Source organism: Euprymna scolopes, chromosome 32 (assembly GCF_053919585.1).
Source record: "Euprymna scolopes isolate OS-2025 chromosome 32, ASM5391958v1, whole genome shotgun sequence".
NCBI lineage: Eukaryota > Metazoa > Mollusca > Cephalopoda > Sepiida > Sepiolidae > Euprymna > Euprymna scolopes.
Window position 1 is genome coordinate 20,388,932 of NC_136513.1, and position 18,960 is coordinate 20,407,891.

The window sequence follows — 18,960 nt, forward strand, 5'->3', positions numbered from 1 at the left end:
ACATAACATTATTAGTATTGACCTGTAAATGCGCTATTGGTGACACCCTATCATTTCCATTTTCTAAAATACCCTGCTGAATTGCTTAGGTAAAGTATGTAATTATTTTGTAGTTTTCTTTCAACTGAATGCTTGCTTTATAACCTTTTAGTAATATGATTTCATGTTCTTCCGATTTCAAAGCGATTCTTGTCACATTGCTTCAGTGTTCTCAATTACGGCACATTAACCATTGGGAGTGATATATAAAAACGAAACCTAAGTACCTTTTATATCTTGTTCCTGTGTCCCTTGGGCATGTCCCCAAGTGGTTTGTGTCCCGCCGTTATCGCATCTGGAACAAAATCTTCCATAACGCATAGCAGCAGTCACAAGTCTCACTTCTTTCTGGACAAATAGGTTTTATTCAGTAACCATGGTTTTCTACGGTCAAAGTCGTGCCATCATTTCTCATCCTTAGAAGGAGGGTGGCAGATCTCTATTTTGCTATTTATTTCTATCTCCATGAGATATCTGCCGATCCATTCTCTCAGGAAATCAAAGACAGACTTTTTCTAATCTGCTCTCTCTGATTTCCCGAAATAGACTTCTCCAAAGTTGCATTTTACGAATCATTCTGTGACATGGTGATCCACATCATACCATGTCAACGACCGTTCTGCCTGTTCGACTTGTTTCTCTAATTTTGTTATGATGTTTTTTTTTATAAACAAACAATTTGCCCGTGCTAATACTTCTAATCTAAAATTAATGAGTTTCAATTTTTAATTCTATATATTGCACTGAACAAAACTGCTAGTTTGCCTAATGTTTTAATTATGGTACAATCGAATTGTTTTAGTTGCAAGGTTGACTTTTTTTTAACTTTGCTTTCCTAAAACCTGGCAAAAATTTACTGGAATCAAGGTTATGTCAGAGCCAGTATCGACCTGCATGTGGAAATATTTCTCATTAATCTATTCTCTAGTTTTTGGTGCATTTAGTGTGAAAGTTTCTGATTATCATTTGGTGTGTCTTTAATTTCTTCACCCTTTCTTTTTGCATCTGTATGCATTCAGAGCGGGATTTTCTCTTTTGTAAATCACATTTAGAAGCACCCCCCCTTTTACATGCGGTGTCTTGATGCATCCTATAAGAAATCCCATTGTTGTATCAACGTAATATCGAAGCTTAATGTGTGATTAATATATGCTTATGTTTCTGTCTCAGGTTTTTTTTTTTTTTTTTTTTTTTTTTACAAAGGTATCACCACATTATCAAGGCCCAGAGGCCACTCAAGGATAAGGGTTAAAGAGTGTACAGTAGAAGTTGGTCAATATAGTAATCATTAGTAATGAAAATTTGGTAAATTTAATAACTTATATGGAACGGCTCATCAAGAACTTATTTACCTTAGACTTGAACACAACCATATTGTAGTCAGCCGGAAAGCAGGAAAACGGAAGACAATTCCACAGGCGTGCAGTTCTAAGAAAGAAGCTTTGTTCATGGAATCTATGTTTAGGTTTAGGCACAGATAAAGAGTGGGGGAAATTATTGATAGTGTTTACAGCTAGACGAGTGTTTCTTGTGAAAGTTTGGCGAGGGGGGACCATAGATTGAAGCTCAGTTGAACACTTTCCATGAAAATAACGATACATCAGAGACAAACTCGCAACATCTCTTCTGTGAGATAGAGGTTGTAAGGAGGAGAAAAGGACATCTCCTACGAGGCTACGAAGTCTATTTTGAACTCTATCAAGGAAGGACAGGTCCTTTCTAGCAGCTCCTGCCCAGATGTGGCAACAGTATTCCATCCTTGGACGTACCTGGCTCTTATATAGATAGAGAATAGCATCAGCAGTGAGATATCTACTGGATCGATAGAAAGATCCCACCATTTTTCCAGCGGCCTTGGCAACAGATTTGATATACGTGTTCCATTTAAGATCAGGAGTAATGGTCAAGCCCAGAAGCTTGTCAAAACTTGAGGCCTCCTGAAGACGAGAGCCATTCATTTCAATTGATGACAAATGTGGATTAAAATGTTGATGATGTAAAGAGAGAAGCTTGGTTTTAGATGCATTAAAAGTAACCAGCCACTCCTTTCCCCATTGTACTACATGCTCAAGATCAGAGGAGAGAGAATTGGAGAGTACTTGCTCGTTTACTGTCTTAGATGTGGTACCATAAATGGTAGTGTCGTCAGCATAAATGTCTACAAATGATGTAAGGATATGATTTGGAAGATCATTAATGTAGATCAGGAAAAGAGTTGGGCCCAGGATGGATCCCTGAGGGACACCGGCATTAATACTGTGAGCTTCTGATTTTTGCCCCTCAACTACTACTCTTATGAACCTATCAGAAAGAAATGATTTAATAATTGAGAAGACTTTTCCAGCTATACCATAGCTAGAGATCTTATGAAGTAAACCTTTATGCCATACCCTATCAAAGGCTTTAGATATGTCAAGAGCAATTGCCCTAGAAAGATTGCCACCGTCGAGAGATTTGCTAATCCTATGCGATATAACTGTAAGGACATCTGCTGTAGATCTAGCAGAACGGAAACCATATTGAGTGTCACTAAGAAGGTTATTTTTGTTGAGATGTTTGATTACTTCTGTATTTAACACAGATTCTAGCAACTTACTCATGACGCACAGGAGACTTATTGGCCTGTACTGAGAGGGGGATGAGCGATCACCTGAATTCTTAAATACAGGGCATACTGATGAGATTTTCCAGGGAGATGGGAAACTATTCTCCTTAAGACAACGTTTAAACAGTTTTGTAAGTATGGGCGCTAGTTCAGGTTGAAGTTTTTTGAGTACTATAATTGGAATACCATCAGGGCCAGTTGCTTTACTGGAATCAAGGTTTTTGATTAGCTTCGCAACATCACGTACAGATATACGTATATCACATAGCGTGTTTTCTGATACAGGAGGAAATATTGGGGGTTGGCGGTCTTGGTCGCAAAGGGTAGAATTAGCTGCAAAGTTCTTGACAAAGAGTTTGGCTTTGTCTGATGCTGACGAGATTACCTCAGGTCCATTGATAATAGTTGGGATGGAGCACACGCTTCTGTTCAGGATTCTGTTTGCTATTTGCCAAAACTGGTGGGAACCAAGCCGCTGCTCAGCTACTTTGGACTTAACAGATTGAGCATACAACTCTCTTGCGTTCCTTATTACTTTCTTACAATGGTTGCTGGCAGTCCTGAAAACGGCTTTAGTTTCCATACATCTATTACGTTTGAAGCAGTGGAAAAAGTGATTTCTGTGCGCAATGGCAGCAGCACATTCTGGAGAGAACCATGGCTGGCTGTTAGGTTTTTGCTGAAACTTTTTAGAGGGTATGAAATGGTCAATACCTACAATTAACCATTCAGTTAGGTCTAATACTATAGAGGACACATCCTTTTTAAACATGGAATGCAGAGGTAGATCAGATATAAATGTACGGAAGCTATCCCAGTCAGCCTTAGTGTATCGATATACTGTACGATGAAGTGGCACGTCTGGGGACTTATTACATTTCATTTTTATCTTAATTGATACAACAGAGTGGTCGGAAGATCCAAGAGGCGACAGAACAGAAACTGAACATAGTTCAGGGCAAGTTGTGAGAAAAAGGTCTAGTAGGCTCGCATACTGGCCGTCATTATCAGGTAAGCGAACTTGAAAAAACAGATAGCCTAAAAGAGCAGTGTCACAACACAATTAAGTGAATGAAATCCAGGATACAATGCTCAACCTAGTAAAGGAAGTCTATCTTCTTTGTTGCAGACTTGGCATCATCTTTTATGCATATTGTGTTGTCTGAGAATGTCTGGCTGAAGTATTTAAACGTTTGAATCTCAAGAAGGGTGCTATCGGCCATGACAATCAGTGCCGGGACATGTTTCTTATAGCTGTGACAGGAAACGAGCTTTGTTAGGGTTAGCATTAAATGTGACCATCGATTTTTGGCAAAATTCTATGACAGACTGGTGGTCATTTTCCAAGAATTTATCTGATCACGTTTCAAATCTTTTTCATCATAATCGTCAAACAGCTAAAATCTGTCTCCTATATTGACGGATAACACGCAAACTTTCTGCGATCAAGACTTTGAAACTTTACAAATCAATAATGGATGCAAATCCAATGTCAATGTTCATACACTTCCAGGTGTAATGGCCTAAAAAAGCAGTGTCATGCCACAATCAAGTGAATGATAGACACGATACAGTGCTCAATCCAAGAAGCTGTGTATTATAATTTTTTCTTTTCTCCTTTTCTTCTGCTGATTTGTTCTTTTTCTTTCTTTTTCGTTTCATGCAACATTTTTTTTTGTCTCTATGCACTATTTGATTTCTCAAGATATCAACCAAATGAATGATGCTCAACAATAACAACAACAAAAACAACAGAGATAACAGCAGGAGCTGGAAAATGCAATACTCATGGGACGACAACAACTGTTTCTACTACTGGTAAACGTTCTTTTCCCTTGTGAACTCCACAATAACAAGAAGGATTTTTTTTCATCTCTCCAAATTGCAAATCCAATGTCAATGTATGTATACAGCGGCTTGGTTTCCACCAGTTTTGGCAAATAGCAAACAGAATCCTGAACAGAAGCGTGTGCTCTATCCCAACTATTATCAATGGACCTGAGTTAATCTCGTCAGCATCAGACAAGGCCAAACTCTTTGCGAAGAACTTTGCAGCCAATTCTACCCTTTGCGACCAAGGCCACCAACCCCCAATATTTCCTCCTGTATCAGAAAACATGCTATGTGATATACATATATCTGTACGTGATGTTGCCAAGCTAATCAAAAACCTTGATTCCAGTAAAGCAACTGGCCCTGACGGTATTCCAATTATAGTACTCAAAAAACTTCAACCTGAACTAGCGCCCATACTTACAAAACTGTTTAAACGTTGTCTTAAGGAGAATAGTTTCCCATCTCCCTGGAAAATTTCATCAGTATGCCCTGTATTTAAGAATTCAGGTGATCGCTCATCCCCCTCTCAGTACAGGGCAATAAGTCTCCTGTGCGTCATGACTAAGTTGCTGGAATCTGTGTTAAATACAGAAGTAATCAACCATCTCAACAAAAATAACCTTCTTAGTGACACTCAATATGGTTTCCGTTCTGCTAGATCTACAGTAGATGTGCTTACAGTTATATCTCATAGGATTAGCAAATCTCTGGACGGAGGCAACCTTTCTAGGGCAATTGCTCTTGACATATCTAAGGCCTTTGATAGAGTATGGCATAAAGGTTTACTTCATAAGATCTCTAGCTATGGTATAGCTGGAAATGTCTTTTCAATTATTAAATCATTTCTTCTGATAAGAGTAGTAGTTGAGGGGCAAAAATCAGAAGCTCACAGTATTAATGCTGGTGTCCCTCAGGGGTCCATCCTGGGCCCAACTCTTTTCCTGATCTACATTAATGATCTTCCAAATCACATCCTTACATCATTTGTAGACATTTATGCTGATGGCACTACCATTTATGGTAGCACATCTAAGACAGTAAACGACCAAGTTCTCTCCGATTCCCTTTCCTCTCATGTTGAGCATGTAGTACAATGGAGAGAGGAGTTGCTGGTTGCTTTTAATGCATCTAAAACCAAGCTTCTCTCTTTATATCATCAACATTCTGATCCACATCTGGCAATAAATTGAAAGGAATGGCTCTCGTCTTGAGGAGGCCTCAAGTTTTGACAAGCTTCTGGGCTTGACCATTACTCCTAATTTTAAATGGAACACATACATCAAATCTGTTGCCAAGGCCGCTGGAAAAATGGTGGGATCTTTCTATTGATCCGGTAGATATCTCACTGCTGATGCAATTCTCTATCTATATAAGAGCCAGGTATATCCAAGGATGGAATACTGCTGCCACATCTGGGCAGGAGCTGCTAGAAAGGACTTGTCCTGCCTTGATAGAGTTCAAAATAGACTTTGTAGCCTTGTAAGAGATGTCCTTTTCTCTCCCCTGCAATCTCTATCTCACATATATCTTGTTTATATACAACTTAACTAGCGTATTGCAATATAGCTTTTGATCTTCAGGTTGCCTCTACACATTGGCTAGATATTGATATCTAATTCACGCATATCAGATGCCGATTGGATTATTTCCAGGTCGTTGGTCAAATATCGATACCCAATTCACACATATCAGTTATCAACCTGGTCATCTACTTTCATTTTTTCTTCTATGCTATTTTTAGCAATAAGTTCCTGTTTAGCAAATCTCTTCATTATCTTGATCCATAACGGAACAGTGTATAGTCCTGATCCTTTTTCTTTTTGCGTTTCCAGGGGAGGAGGTGTGCACCAACCTCTGTGTGTCATATCCCTACCCCACCCATCTATCATTTACTAGTAAATGACATATGAGTTTCCATAAAGGGAGAGAATAAATAATATAAAGAATAATAAATTTGAGTATAACAAAACAAAACAAAAAAATTTTTTTTTAATTTAAAAAAAAAAGTTCTTCATAGGGCGCTTCAGGCCCCTTCATGCAAAAGTTCATGGACTGACGACATCATGAGACTCTTTTCTTTGCTGGACAATACTCGTGAGATAATGAAATTCATATTTTTTTTAAATGTTCTCACAAAATAATCACAAAAGATTCTTTTTTTTTTCAACAATATTCATGAGATAATCAGACTCATATTTTTATTAAATGATTGAGTATACCTTAGAGTGACACATCAATCAGTGACCCGCACCACCAACAGTGCTGCACAAGCATGGGGGCCCTTCCATACAGGTCATAGCACTGGGACAATACCTGGTCAACGCCAGATGATTACTCATTCGGTACCACTACTACACTGGCTTCACCTGGCTTGGCTGCACTGCTCCCCTTAATTTGTTCTCAATGTCCAGCACCTTGTTTGCCTGCAGTTTACACTGCAACTGTGCTAATGGGATTTCATCCTCTTCTTTCCATTCTCTTAGTTCTTCGTCCCTAACACTAGATTCAATTTCATCTCCCTCTGTGTAGTCCTTGCTTTGGCTTTATCTCGCTGGAGTTAGCTTTGTCTACCCCAGCCTTCAAAGGGTAGTTGGGCTAATCTCAATACCTCCCTCCCCCCCTTTGCTTTCATTTTCCGTTTCTAACTCTTCCGGCTCTACCAATCTCAGACCTTTCTGTTTAGTCCTTGCTTTGGCTTTATCCCACTCCCCTATTTTTATGTCATTCACATGCACTCTCTTTACTTCCGGTCAATTGATCCGCATATCACAAAGGAAACTGGACCCATCTGTTATACTATCCTATAGCAAGGCCCAATTTTCCCTCTCTTGAATGCACTTTATAAAATACCGGGTCCCTGATCTGGAAGGAGACTTCCTCTTTGCCCTTTTTTATTTGATCATTTTCTCTATTTTGAGCTCTTCGAATCCTTCTTCTTACTTGTACAAACATTTTGTGCTGTTGTTCTAGAATCATTCGGTAATGGTCTTCTCCTTAATACTTCCTTCTAGGTCACAATAAATTCTCTTCGTCCATATACTAAGTGATAAGGAGAGAATTTTGTTGTCTCGTTTATGGAGAACCTCATAGCCACCAATGCTTGGGGTATGTACAAATCCCAATTCCCCCTATCATCCTTAGTTAATTTAGCTAACACATCAACAAGCGTCTTATGAAACCTTTCCACTTTTGCATTACTTTGAGGATGATATGGGGAAGTAGTTATGTACTGTATGTGCAATTCCCTTAATGTCTCTCTCATAATCTGGTTTATATTCTCTGGCCCATTATCAGTGACTAACTGTTCAGGAGTTCCATGGGAAATATTTCGTTTAGTATTATTTCTGAAACCGTTTGTGCTCTCTTATCTGGCATAACAAGGATTGCATACTGACCAGTAGTATCGAGCACACGGGTGGCTTCGTGAACAATCTGAGTGAGGTCATAGGCAATGGCAAAATCATGACAGAACCTCTCCTCATCATCTGTCTTATTTTAGTGAGTCAGCCATTCCACATTATGGACATTGATGGCCTTCGATAAGGTATGGCATAAAGGCCTACTTCACAAGATTTACAGCTATGGTATAACTGGAAATGTTTTCTCAGTTATTAAATCATTTCTCTCTGATAGGCTCATAAGAGTAGTGGTTGATGGGCAGAAATCAGCGGCCCACAGTATTAATACCGGAGTCCCTTAGGAGTCCATCCCGGGCCCAACTCTCTTCCTGATCTACATCAATGATCTCCCAAAACACATACTTAAATCATTCGTTGACATCTATGTTGATGACACGACCAAGCTCCTATCTTTACATCATCAATGCTCTGATCCCCATCTGGCATCAATTAAAATGAATGGCTCTCGTCTTGGGGAGGCTCCATGTTTTGATAAGCTTCTAGGTTTGACCTTTACTCCTGATCTGAAATGGAATATGTACATTAAGTCTGTTGCCAAGGTCGCTGGGAAAATGGTGGGATCTTTCTACCGCTCCAGAAGATATCTCACTACTGATGCAATTCTCTATCTATATAAAAACCAAGTACGTCCAAGGATGGAGTACTGCTGCCATATCTGGGCAGGAGCGGCTAAAATAGCCCATCCTGCCTTGACAGAGTACAAAATAGACTTAATGGGGGATGCCCTTTTCTCTTCTCTGCAACCTCTCTCCCACAGAAGAGACGTTGCGAGCCTGTCTTTGTTTCATCGCTATTTCCATGGCAGGTGCTCGTCTGAGCTCCAATCTCTGGTCCCCCCTCGCCAATCTTTCATGATAAACACCCGTCTACCTGAAACCTCTTTCAATAATTTTCCCCACTCTTTATCTGTACCTAAATCCAAACATAGATTCCATGAACAAAGCTTCTTTCTTAGAAGTGTACACCTGTGAAACTCTCTTCCGGTTTGCCTGTTTCCCACCTGACTACAACTTGGATGTCTTCAAGTCCAACATAAACGAATTCCTAATGAACCGCCCCCTTAAGTAAGACACTTCATCAAATCTCCAATACTAATGATTACTACAATGCTATCCCATTGATTACTGTACACGCAATAACCTTTATCCTCGAGTGGCTTCCGGGCCTTGAGAAGTGGTGACTACCATGTAAAAAAAAATTTAAAAAACGACTCAGGTCAATTTGTTAGCCAGTCCACAAAGCTCACTAAATACAGGTTGCCTCTAGGAGTCTCCCCATAGGGCCCAGAAATGTCGATGCTCATTTTCTGAAATGGATAATTTGGGACATCTATCTTTAATACGGGGGCCATTTTGCTCCTCCTGCTTTGCATTTGACACGTTACACATCTTTCCACATAACTTACTACATCCTTAAACAACCCAGGCCAATAATAGTACCTCATTATCAACTCGTATGTTTTCTCTATTCCCATGTGCCTCATCCTTCTGTGACACTGGCCCAGAACTTTGGCTCTCAATTTTTTAGGTATCACCATCTTTAGGCCTACCTCCTCATCTCTTTCAGCAAGGTAATGCAATGCTCCTTCGTGCACTAAGTACTTAGAGCTATGCCCCGCCTCAACCTTGGATCTGATAGCTGCTATCTCGCTGTCCTCTTGGTTTGTCATAATAATGTCTCTACAATGCAGATCCAGAAGCTTTTCCTGAGACACAGAATCTTGTCCTTAAACACCACATATACAATGACCTATGCAGAGTATGGGAATGTTATGCATCTGATCCACAGCAGTTCATAAACGTTGATATATAGGTCATTCCCTTGGACATTGCAGATATCCGCAGCCCCACTGTCATTGTGGCACATCCAGCTATGGTAGATACTGGATGCCAGTCATGCCTAGACGGCATCACAGTGTTGCATGAGATGAGTCTGTAACCTAATTCCATGCACAATGAACATGTCAGCCACGAATGACAAATCTATTGAAATCGTAGGTGCCCTTCCACTGCACATATCGGATGCATCTGACAATGGAACTATTTGCAGCACACGTATACTTCACACCATTTACAGAACGCATTTACCTCTCTAAACATGCGTGTGTGGCTCTTGTTATGATCCCTACAAACTTCTCATCTGTTGGCAAAGCCTCACAACTTTCTTTGTGTGATACCATAGATCCTCCCGTCGAAGGAAACAAAAGACCATGTAAATGTCCAGATCCTCCCCCGACCACGATTCCATTCCCACCAATGGAGAAGAATAGGAAGAAGCTAGAGAACTGGCTACTGGATCACTACACTTCGAATACATTCACCATGTGTCAACACCAACTGTTATCCATGATGTCAGGCTCACCCATGCGACTCATGATTGACCCAAATGCTGAATCAGTCGCCTACCACACCCCTATTCCTATGCCCATACATTGGCGAGAGGAAGTGAAAGCAGGCCTTGATCAAGATATTCGACTGGGTGTCATAGAAACGGTTCCTGTTGGTACACCGGTCACATGGTGTCATTGGATGGTCATCTGCCCCCAAAAATCTGGTAAACCCCGACGCACAGTAGACTTCCAACCACTCAACTAATATGCCACTCGAGAAACACATTACACTCAATCCCCATTTTACCAGATCTGCTTTATCCCTCCACACACAGAAGACAGTTTTTGATGTGTAGAATGGTTACCACAGCATTCCCTTTCATGAGGAGGATCGCTACTACACAATATTCATCACCCCATGTGGTAGATACAGATACTGTGTGGCTCCACAAGAGTCTGTAGCTTCAGGCAATGCCTATATCCAGTGATTTGATGAAATAGTTATGGATGTCCCAGACAAAACAAAAATCATCGATGACACCCTCTTGCGGACCCAAACAAATCGGAGTGACAATGGCACTGAGAGAAGCTTCTTCTGAGCTGTCGAGTGGTTGAATCTGTGTGGTCCCAAAGGCATCACAGGCAACCCTGACAAGTTTGGATTTGCCAAGAAGGAAACAGAGTTTTCTAGCTTTCAAATTGGGGAGACAACCATGGAGGCATGCAAGTCCTTCGTGGAAGCAATCAAACATTTTCCACTCCCAGAAATATCACTGACATACGCAGCTTCTTTGAACTCGTGAACCAAGTCTCATATACATTTGCATCGACAGAAAAGATGAAACCATTCAGAGATTTCCTGAAACCCAGTGTAAAATTCAACTGGACTGAGGAAGTGCAACATACCTTCGAAGAAGCAAAAAGCCTGATTACCCACAAGATTCAACATGGAATGGAAATCTTTGACAAATGCATGCCAACTTGCCTAGCAACTGACGGCATAGGATTCTGGCTTTTCCAAAAACACTGTCTCTGCCCAGCACCTCACAAACCCTTCTGCTGCAAAGACGGATAAAAGATTGCCCTAGTATGAAGTAGGTTCACGTCATCTGCTGAGTCCCGCAATGCCCCCATTGAAGGTGACGCTTTAGCAGTAGTAGAGGCTTTGAACAAAGCTAGACATTTCATCATCAGGTGCCAAGTATCTCATCATAGCTGTAGAGTATAAACCATTGCTTAAAGTCTTTAGTGACAAGTGCCTGGACAACATACCAAACCCGCGCCTTCGCAATTTGAAAGAAAAAAAACCCACGGTATCGCTTCCAGGTCACTCACATCCCAGATGCCCAACACTCTGTCAGTGATGCGCTGTCAGGTCATCCACTCAGTATGCTTTACTAGCGTTAGATATTGATATCAAATGTCGACCTGGTTATTTTCAGGCATCCAATTCACACATATCAGATATCAACCTGATCAACCACCTTCATTGTTTCCTTGTTTCCTTTATGCTGCTTTTAGTGATGAGTTTCTGTTTACAAAACCTCCTCAATCCTAACCTATTTGCTAACTTAATGAAAACGAAATAAAATAATATAATTTAGCAAATTTTTTCATGATTTTGATTTGTAACCGAAACAGTGTTTAGTCCTGATCCCTTTTCTTTCTTGCATTTCCGGGGGACGGGAAGTGCACTAACTTCTGTCCGTCACATAGAATCATAGAGGAATTACCTGTTTTTCAGAAAATCTTGATGCTGTCAATATTGTCTTTCAATTGTAAAACTTCTTGGTCCCCGCCTTTTTGATGGGCTTGGCCTTTTGGCCAAGATCAAATCACCTCTGCGTAGTATCTGTTCCAGCAGATACTGCACTTAAGATAATTTGTACCAGTCAATGGAGGGGAAACCCTCTATACTGGGACAATTATTATTATTTTTGGTAACCAGAGTGCCCCCTTTTTGCCTACTTTTAGGGGAGCTGGTTTTTACCTCACATTAAAAACGGCCTTGTGCCTAATTTGCTCAGTGGGGGAGCAAATAAATACCATCTGTTCCAGCAGATACTGCAATCAAAGACCGTATGTGGGGGGCAACCCCAGATATAAGACAATTACTCTTGTAGCAATCAGTTATTGGTCAATGTAAGAGAAATCCTTCATACCAATTTTCACTATCTAGCTCCCCTACTCCCTGGGGAGATGGTCCCCATTTCCCCAATCTCTCCACATTAAAAAACGTCCTTGTGCCTAATTTGCTCAATAGGGAAGCAAATAAATATCCAATTGTAAAACTTCTAATAACAGCTTTATATAAAATGCAGGCTTCTGTCATGTCAATCATGGCTAAAGTTTCAACAGCTAAAGTACTCTTGGCAACTCTTCTGATATGCTTGGACTGCCTAGCAATGTCATTGCTTCCAAGAAGAGTATATAGCCTCCTTGTGAGCCCCCATCTGTTAACTTGCCAAAGGAGGCATCGTTATATGCAACAATTTTTAAATGTTCAAGATTCCTATATGAGACTTTTTTTGTTGCTTTTATTACAACCCTGTTAGCTTGTTTTAAGTATTCTATATTACAATATAAAAAAAAACGCGAGCATGAAAAGTAATATGGCTAAGCTTAAACATGGAAAAAATTAAGAATTGATTATATTATGTTAAATTGAATTTAAAAAAAATTAATGCTGCAATTTTTTAAGTTATAAATTTATCATATTTTTACTAGAATATCTTGTCTTTTTCTTTTCCAGTTTTAACAACTAGTCCTTTACTTTTCCATGTTTAAGCTTGACCATATTACTTTTCATGCTCGCATTTTTCTATTGTAATCCACGATTTTTCCAGGCTTCCAATAAATTCACTTATTCTTTGTTTAATTTCAGTCTTATTTTTTTTGACCCATTAAACTAACATACACATATGTAATAACAATGTATGGCACTCGTCTGCTTCAATACCCTGCCAATTATCTCCCTTAATTCTTTCAATTCTCTCTATTTCACTTATTACTTCTCTTTTTGCGACAGCAGTGAATTAATAGCAACACTAGTCGTTGAAGTGATGTTGCTATGATAAGCAGTCATAAAAAACGTTGCTCACCTCCTTACGTTTTTTTATGATTTTGGACACAACTAAATTCGTCGTAACTTTTGTTGTACTGAACGAAAATTTCACAATATAGCTGAGAAGGTGATATATAAACTGTAATAATTGTTTGAAATTTGGTCAAAAAATGAGTGAGCGGTGAAGCTTTAAAGCAGTTCTAAATGAATAAAACTGCCACTTAACCATATACTCAAACATTACTGTGTTTGAATGATTTTCCTGTTTTAGCATTGAACTTGACTCACTGACGTCATAACTAAGATCAGGTCTGGTTTGGGTGGCTAATCAATTAAGTTGACCGATCAATTGCCTAGTTTCATTAATTACTGTTGAAGATATTGCATCTTTCAAATTCTTGCCTGCTTCTAGTGGGACGCATTTCAACATTTTTATAAGTTTTACATCATTCCTGTTTTTGTTTTTATGCTTAATCCTGAACACTGCAACTTCTTCAAATTTGACCTTGAACAAGTGATGAATTCGCTCCATTATTCTGCTTTTATCAGTTAAGATAGATCCCGGGGCCCCAAAATACACTATCCAGTGTTTAAATATGGCACTGATGATGTCAGAACTCTCTTTTACTAAGGATCCTGATGCCAACACTATATTTAGTTGCATGATCAATCAGGTGCAGTACGTTTTTACCATTGATATCTTTAATATCCATCGCAATAGTTTCTTTAAAATATGATGCTAACGGGAATCCACTCTTTTTTATAGTGGATACATACTTCACAGGAATTTGGAATTCCTTGTAGAATTTTTATAAATTCGGGATCTCTTATTCCTGCATTTCTAACTAAATCACTCAATTTCTTACGACTAGGATGATTAAATTGATTAATTTAGTGTCAATTTTAACTTTTTCTGACTTGTTCTTAGAAGAAATTTCTTTAGTAAAAAGTATGCGTTTGAACTTACATCTATCCAGTAAAAGTTTTGCGATAGGGATGTGATAATGATCAGATGAGGTACATAGCAATGGAATCTTCCTTTTAAAGATGGCCACACTATCGTGCTCAAAATTGAGACACGTCCCAGTTCTTTTCATTGCATCTTTACTTAGAAGAAGAGGAATGTCAGAGTCCACAATGTTTGCAGTAACGCATGGTAGCATGACGCTGTAGCTTGTTTCTGGCGCCAAATTTAAAAGTTCTCACTCAGTTTCTCCCAATTACTTTTTTTCTGTGCATCGGTTAATGTTTTGACGAAACATTAATACCATTTTTTTCTACAAAGGGTACCAGATGCACCACTAACTAGGACAGCTGAGCCGAATGTCTCATCTGAGAGTGTGTTGCTGTTTGCATTGTATTTTTGCTGACTCATAAGCACAATCTTGGCCAGGGAAAGATAACTCTTATGTTCGCCGTCCTTGTGTTGATCCCGACGTCACTGACGTAAGGACAGTCATAAGACCAATGGAACGTGCAGCCACATTTAAAACATACAGTGGTGTTGCCTTCAGGTCCTAGCGGGTTTTGTCAATGGAGTATTTTGTTGCTGTTGTCATGTCTTCCACCCCGGTTTGTTTTTTCTCGTCGTTTGTTAAAATTGCGAGTCACATCGGTGTGAAGAGCAACTGTAATAAACCTCGCTAGATTCGTTTTCCTTCTCAGCATAGGTAATAACATCTTCCTCCTTTATCACGACGAGTGTTGGATTCATAGATGACGTATCAGAAGGCTGTCTGTACATGATCTTTTTTTAGCTGTTCTGACGTTGAAGACAGCATTAACTCGTCGACTGTAGTCTTGACTTTCCTTTCATTTTCTGGGGAAAGGGAGACACTTTTTAATGCCCTGAACACAAGTACAGATTCAGGGAGGATGATGTTGAAATCTTTCAATAGCGACATGTCAGTCAAAGTTAATAAAAAAAATCTCCTAGTGATGTCTCGAGTATCCTTCGAAAGTCTTGTAAGCCAAAAATGCAGACTGGTTTATGTATTCTAAAAATAATGTGTCCAATTTTTCATATAATCTCGTCATTCCATCCTCAGAGTTTAGTGTAACAACATTTAATTCCAAAACAACTTCTCTGGTTTTTCCTTCCAAAGAAAGAAACACTATGTGGCCATCTCCCATATTTGCATCTCTTTCTTCCATGTGCTGTATTTGTCTTTAACCATTTGCTATTAATGTTAATTGAAAAGCAAGGACTGTTGAAACATATAAACACGTGAAATAATGAACTTCAATAACGGATACGGAGAGAATATCTTTTATTCGTGCTCCTTCTAGCTACATCTACATACAGTAATGGCAGCTGTACAACTTCCAGTTGGAAGCTTCTTCACTAGCTGGGAGAGTCTTCAGGGGAGATTACTCGCATGGATTAACACTATATATATATATATATATATATATATATATATACTTTATGATGTTCTTATCTGGAATGATACCAGATTATTTGTCGATTAGATGTCGCCATTGAAGCTTGGACTTGCATCACTCAAGTCTGAACTATATTTTAGAATCTCAAACCAGCATCAGGCTGTTGTCCAATCAAATTAACCCTTTTGTTTTGTGCACAACAACTTTTCTCAAACAACACAGAAAAAACACAAAACTCAATTTTTTCAGAACGAAACAAAATAGCAGACATTTTACTTTTAAATAAATACTTGCATCAAACTTCACATACATTTTTGCTGGTAAGGAATCCAGCCTAAAGTTAATGATAGTCATTTGTAGTTTAGCAGCACTATTACTAACTGTGGAGCTTGTAACACAAATGATTTGCCATAAATCTAACAGCTTTCACAACAAATCCTTTATTTCAGTTTGGGAGTTATGGCCACTTGTCAAGTCGGCATTCCCAGGTGCTGTGGGGACCAGGGGCAGCAGAATGTAATGCACACTCCACTCTTCACTGTTGCTTGCCTCCTGGGACTTCTCTTCACAGTCTGCCACTCTGGTTCCTAGACTTGCTTCAACTCCAGCTCACTCCTGCAGCTTCAGCTCACTCCTGCAGCTTCAGCTCACTCCTGCAGCTTCCAGCTCACTCCAATGGATCATCAGCTTACTCCTGCAGTGACTCCAGCAACTCCCCTACAGCCTACAGCTCACTCCTGCATCTCCAGCACTTCCGGCTACTAGCTCCTGTGACTCCTGACGTCCAGCTACTAGCTTCAGTTCCTGTCAACATCCAGCTACCCATTCCAGTGCCCGCTGACATATGAGTAGCTTCTGCAATGTCCACTGACGTCCAGCTATTGATATCATTTTCGACTGGTGTAAAGCGTTTCTTGTATTCTTGCATTTCAAACTTTAATAGGACGTTATCAATGTACCTTGATGGATTCATTTTAATAATCCCTTTTTCATGAGTAAATTGTATGCCCAGAAACCATGACATCTTGCCAAGATTTGGTATTTTTGAATTTTTTTGAAAATCTGTTCTTAACATCGTTTAACATTATGTCACAATTTGATGCGATTAAAATGTTATCGGCCCATGAAACTAAAGTCAGTAATTTATTGTCTTTGTTTTGGATATACAAACAGGAGTCCATTAGGCATTGTTTGAATTGTTGTTCAATCATATAATCATGAAATACTGTATTTCAGATTTGACTGCTCTGCCTCAGACCGTACAGTGATTTGTTAAGCCCCCACACGGAATCTTTATTTTTCATTCTGAATCTCTCTCTCGAGGGGTAATATAAATTTTACAGTCTATCAGGGAATTTAAATAAGCATTTTTTATATCCATTAAATGAATTTTAAGGTTATATTGCGATGCGATTTGCAATAACATTCTGATTGTGGTTAGATTTGTAGTCGGTGAAAACGTAGGAAAAAGTTTTCAGCCTTAAAACTGAAAGTATCCTTTAGCAATAAATCTTGCCTTGTACTATTCAGCGCCTGATGCTGTAGTCTTTTTTGTAAAGACCCACCAAGAAGAAATTACATGTTTATCCTTTGGGAGAGGCAATACCAAATAGGTATTATTTTGTGTTAAAGCATCTATTTCACTCTCCATTGCAATTTTCCATTGCTGATAATCGCTGAATCAATTGCTTTGCTAAAGCTTTTTAGCGTATCATCCCTGGAATAGCAATAGTCGACGTGATAATCTTCCAAATTGTCAACCACAAAAAAATTGGGTTGTTTTCTACTTCTTTTTGGGTAACATCAGCATCATCACTATCATCATTATTAATACTCTTGTCCTTGTCAATGGCGACTTCAGTGTCATCACTTGTTTTATAAATTTGAGGAAATATTTATTCATCCTCCTCATATGATGAGTTTTTGTCTTTGAAATTAAACGTGTCTGTGAATTTTGAACATCGGGTCCTTTTTATTTTATTTTTCTCTGAAAAAATACGAAGTAGGCTGGGTTGTTTTTATCGTATCCAAGCAATATACCTACACCAGTTTTGATATTTAATTTGCTTTTCTTATCTATAAATGTGAATCAAGTTGAATCAAATACATGCATTCTGCTTAAATATGGCCTTCTACTGCAAAAAGCTTCATATGGGGTTCTAGATATTTTTAGCTAAAGGACTTGTTGCATATATCAGCAGTGATTACTGCATACATCCAAAGGTTTTTAGGTACTTTTGATTCAATGAGTAGACATCTTGCCATTTTAAAAAGTATCTGCCATGATCTTTCAACAGTTCCATTTTAGTGAGATAAATTAGGGACCGATTTTTCATGTTTGATACTATGGTTAATTAATACAAGTACAAAGTCTTTATTAGTGAATTCCATACCATTGTCAGGGCGAAGTGCACAGTAGGAGATCATATAGGTGAGTATTTTTTTAGATGCTTACAAAGTATCAAATTTGTTCTTTAAGAAATAAACCGTTATTAAACTGGAATAATCGTCTACAAAATTTGATCCATACTTGAAGTTTTCTCTGCCCATTGGTTCTTTGGGACCATTCAAGTCACAATGTATCAGTGATAGGAGTTTTGCGGCCTTCTTGTTTGGCATTTTGTTTTTGTACTTTGCCATTTTCCTTTGTGTACAAACGTCACAGTTTGTCAAGTTTTTTAAAGTTTCTATTTTCATTTCTTCAACCACATGCGGCAACTTTTTGATATCTCGAATATTGCAGTGCCCAAGAATTTTATGCCATGTCTGTACATCATAGCAGGTGGTTTTTGATAGAACTATGCTATTAAAATAATATTCTTCCATTTTCTTTCATGTCGAATACAGTTTCATTCGGGTACACCAGTTTTGATTTATTGGGGCTAAAGTTTATAATTGCATCTTTAGTGGCGGCTTGTACAGAAAATATATTTCATTTAAATTTTGGGATTAGAAGAGCGTTTTTCAGAATACAGAAACAAAGTTCACCTTTAGCAAGATTTTAGCATTGTCTCTCTTCAAAACGATATTGTTTACTGGACTGCCTTCGGCTAGCTTTACAAAGTGAATCTGAGGATTAAAGTTGGAATCCAAACTGATAAAATCCAATTCCTTCATAACTACATGTGTCGTTGCCCCACAATCAACAAGAAAGCTGTCACTGTTTGTTGAAGTGTCAAACGTGCATGAAAATAAAAATGTATGTTCACTAACGGAGCTGTCCACATTTTTAATAGTGTCCCCTTTGAAATTCTTGCCCCTACATAAGAAACTTGTGATCGGG